Source organism: Etheostoma spectabile, chromosome 8 (assembly GCF_008692095.1).
Source record: "Etheostoma spectabile isolate EspeVRDwgs_2016 chromosome 8, UIUC_Espe_1.0, whole genome shotgun sequence".
Classification (NCBI taxonomy): Eukaryota; Metazoa; Chordata; class Actinopteri; order Perciformes; family Percidae; genus Etheostoma; species Etheostoma spectabile.
The window spans coordinates 26,351,453-26,356,146 of NC_045740.1; the positions used below are offsets into that span (position 1 = coordinate 26,351,453).

General features: G+C 41.9%; 1 protein-coding gene across 2 annotated transcripts in view; it reads right to left on the reverse strand.

Annotated features, from left to right (window-relative positions):
- LOC116693952 (aryl hydrocarbon receptor nuclear translocator-like protein 1) overlaps positions 1-4,694 on the reverse strand; it is a 31,832-nt gene that overhangs the window by 22,226 nt on the left and 4,912 nt on the right. For both annotated transcript variants that reach the window (XM_032523329.1, XM_032523330.1), the window contains exon 2: positions 561-745. The gene's annotated coding sequence lies outside the window, so the exon portion shown is untranslated. The remainder of the gene's footprint in view (positions 1-560; positions 746-4,694) is intronic.

Consider the following 4,694-nt stretch of genomic DNA (forward strand, 5'->3'; position numbering starts at 1 on the left):
GTGTGTGTGTGTGTGTGTGTGTGTGTGGAGAGAGGTGGGCAAAAGAGGGATAGAGAAGGGAGAAGGAAACCTGTAGATGCAACCGGAGCAGAATTTGTGGAATAAGTTCATGTTTTTGTACACAGTGTGTGCGGTGTCCAAAAGAAACCTTAAGACTAAAAGCAAGGCTCATTCATTTGCTCACAAGAAATGGAATTTTAACCCCAACATAATTTATAGTAAAACATTGATCCTGGAGGCAATGAGCCTCCCCTGGTATTCGGACCACGGTTGGAAACAAAGCAATCCGTAAAGGTTAACATTTGGCAATTTAAAACCTGTTTCCCTTGCCAATAAAGTCCCTTTCAGGTATAAAAAGGCACCGAGCCCTTAAATTGGGAGTGGACAGTAGGATGAATAAGTACCAAAAATCTCTGTATATTTCTGTTTATGCATTCAACTTCCTGGAAGTTCTCACGTGAGTCCGACTGATGCATAAGATCAGTAGGCTTGGTTTAAATTCACCTCTCACAAATATGAGTGGGAGAAGCATGCACACAGAACAGAGGTGCTTTAGTTACCTGGATAGGAAACTGTAACAGGCCTCGTGGATGGGCCGGGTATAGTCTTGATCAGTCTGGTCTGCTCCGTTCTGCTCTGGTCTGTCTGGTTTGATTCAGCCCGACCTAGTTTCATCCGGTTTGATGCGATCAGTCTGCCCCGATATGATCCTGAGCCTTAAGTAGCTGGTGAAACCCGTCTACCCCTGGAGAGAGACAAAGAGAAAAGTAAGTCAAGTGCAAATCTAAATCATTCACAAATAGAAAAATTTAAACAAAACTAAAGATATTATGAAACACTCTGGCAACAGAAAGCAATGCCAACACCAAGCTATGCTAAAATCAACTTGTATTGCATTAGCAATAAGCAATATGGCAATGTGATTATCATAAAATTATGTTTGTTTTTAAAGACAGAGTTTATAAACTGAGAGCGTTGTGTTGCAAATGTTGCTAAAATCGTGCACAGACGTTATGCAGTAACTGGAAATTACTCTTTTTCTTTGTTTGTTTAATGGCATATTGCAGCTGGGCAGAGCATTACCGCCACCTTTTGTCGTCGGTCCGGCATGTTTTCTCACTAAAAACGTTCATATTACATTTGTATAGTTTGTATTCTTCGCCCTCTCAATAATAACCGCTGCAGCTTCGCCGCCCGCCACATTCAGTTTGAAAAGTTCCCCTTGGACGACTGCACAGACCTCCACCCGAAGAAAAGTGGAAAAATATTTCCTGTCCATTATGCGACTGTGATGGGCCTACCAACTCTGTAGCTATTTGATGGGAAACACTGGATTAGTCACAGAAAATGAGAAATGTGCAAGTTCAGCATTATGTGTTTTATCTGTTAATTTGCCAGATGTGACATCACACGTCCTGTGACTATTACGCATGCACAGATTGCAATGTTGATGCTGAAATAACATATCGTGCACAACCTTAAGCCCCATGTACACTAACTCAACATGTTGGAAAAAAAAGAGCTGGGCAGCTGCTGTGCCTAGTTATGGTTATAAAACTATGATATAACTATGATATAACAATCAATCAATTGGAAAGATTGACAATTCTGTAGCCATTATACTCCACTGAATTGTGGTTTCTGGTGTGAATTTTGGGTTACACAAATAGAAGTCATACTTAACTAACTTAACTAATTTAAATATGAAGGTGTGTGTTTTTTCTGAACGGTTATTGTGTGTCTGTGGATCACAATATAGTAGTAGTCGAAGTAGTAGTAGCGCGACCATCAGCATTAGGTGTATGCAACAATTTGCTATTCAGACAAACATTAGGCTACCTGATCAGTTAAATAAATAGAAAATCTTAAATACACAATCTTGCATTCTTAATAATGTCTGACTGAACCTTCCAGAAAACCGTGACTGAATTCTACTAAGGCTCTGAAAAAAGCACTTTGAAGTAAGCATACAGAGTTCTAGGTCACGACAGGCTTGGTGAGCCAGGCTGGGACAAGGCTCTGGGCTAGAGGGTGGGAAACCACTATGTCATGATTGAACACTGAAAGGAACTGGTGCGGGAGTGGAAACTGGGTCAGCCAGTCTCTATGGTCTCAAAACCAGCTAGCCTCAATTTCCATCCACCACCTACTTCTACTTTGTCAGTGAGTCAGCAAGCCATTCAGCTTTGTTTCCCTGTTTTACTCCCACTCAAATAGTCAGGAAGCAGCCAGCAAGCCTTACTGGTGAAACATCGAGGCAGCCATTTAGTTGCCCAATCTCCCAAATCACAAACACCACCCTGACCAGTGATGGAAATAGTTTTGAAGAGGTGGGACAAGATTTTATTCCAAAATTCCAAAATATTGGGAATAGGGAGGGTGATGTTTTGAAATCAATTAACAATTACTTTTTCAAAACTTTGGTAGAAATAATAACACAGCCCAAACTGGTGGTGTGAACATAATCAACGCGGGCAGAGTGAACACACATTTAGTAATGCTAGTTTGGCTCACTCTACTTTCTGTGTTTATAATAGCTGTAAACAATGTGCAAACACTGCAGGAACAAAATCATGGCAAAAAGTGGTAATACAAACAAACTTGCAAGCCCACCTGCGGAAATATCATTCCCCCATTGCTGCACAGATGGACCCTACAGCAAAAAGCGGGACAGTCTGGGCTTCTGCATCACAGCTATCCATCAAAAGGCACAAACCTATCCATCAAAGGCCCAAAATACAGTGCCAGATGGAAGGAGTACTAAAGCAGTCACCACATTCATTGCCAAAGAGATGGTGTCTTTCAATATAGTGGACAAGCTGTCTCTAAAATCCCTGCTCAAGACACTCGACCGTCATTGGGTCCTTTCATAAACAAAGACTGGAAGCTAATATGAAAATGCTTGCAAACAAGCTTCTCCAGGCTTTACACACTTAAAGAAGCCCTGCGTGACCGGCAATAACAACTGACAATGCAGCTAATATTGTAGCTAGAGCCACATTCGGCTTTTTGATAAATCAGGCACACAGCTGATGCTCCTTCAACTTGTTCATTCATCCGTCCCTCCAGGAATTTACAATGTCGCAATCACAACAATTCACGCAAACTGAAGTTCAATTTTGACCAATCACCGGAAGTTTTTTAAAGTTGCTGAAAGCTGCTGATCCTGTCGGCTCTCTGCAGCTTAGTTACACACACACACACACACACACACACACACACACACACACACACACACACACACACACACCACCCACACACACCACACACACACACACACCACACACACACACACACACACACACACACACACACACACACACACACACACACACACACACACACACACACACACACACTAAGTGGTGGGGTATGTGGTACACAAACATTACATCTGTTTTATTGTGATTGCAGTTTATTAAGTTAGGTGGGCTTTTTTCTTTCAACAATCGTCCTAAAATTAATTTTCATCTTACCCAATTCTATTCTTTCTGGCCCTGGGACAGTGGGACTTCCCTAAGCTCAAGTTCTGACGCAAGTCTAAATCCCGAGCTACAGTGCCTACCTGAGCAAGTTAACAATTTGGAGCAGCTGTGACCGGGCCTATAAAATGAGAGAATGAGACTGACCAGGTCACTGAAGCTGCCTGAAACTACAGGTAAGTAATCTTGATTTCCATAAACTCTTCCCACCTGCATACGTATGTAGGTATGTATGTATGTATGTATGTATGTATGTATGTATGTATGTATGTATGTATGTATGTATGTATGTATCTTTGTTTTCTTCTATTTGGCCTTTCACTTAATATGTACAAAAAAGATTCAAGCGAGATATATGCTTCTGCATGGGCTCTGTGCAGAGCTTTCAATGTTGCCTATGTAAGTGGCCTGAGGTTTATACTTGTGCGCTGGTGTCCGCGTTGTTCTAGCGTATCTCTTTAAGAAAATAGCATGGCCAGAATGCGTGTACGCACGGGGAGTGTGTGGTAGAGCGAGTGAGAGAGTGAAAGGGATTAGTTTCGGAGCAAGTACCAACTCTAGAGGCATAGCGGAAGAAACAAAGTGTCTCCCCTGTGTTTTTGGCCACATCTTAAAGCTGTAGCAGGAAATGTTAACCCTTTCCTTGATTACATATTTATGGAGAAGGAGAACCCGGAAATAAGTAGGGGGCAAGGTGACGTTACCAAGCCACAACCAAGCAATCACCGTTGTTGCAATCTGCGTCGCTGCAACATGTAGTTATATTTGAACAGCGATCACGGCATTGAACCCACCACCACAAACAAGCAATATTGTTAATAAATAATATTTTTAGATTGGCACAGTGGCCTATTAGATCTATGTTATGGTTTATTAGGGAAAACGGTCATTATGTAAAATTACAGTAAATGTGAATAATGTTGGGAAATGTAATGACACTGTCGGTCCGTATGTAGTAGCCTGGCTCCGCCCTCCTACATACTTCTGCTAAATTTTAATTTTCCTTAAATACTCTGTCTGGGTTTGCGGTATATTTGCGTGTTTTCTCCGAAAACTTTTACTGGTCTAATCAGCAAACAGAGGGAGTGGTTGAGAACGATGACGTTGAGGTTTGGTAACCTTCGGTGAGTTCCGTAACGGCGGTGGAGAAAGATGCAGTCCGTCATGGCAACGTTGCTGACAGACCAGAAGTTAAAGCCCGAGCAAGAACAA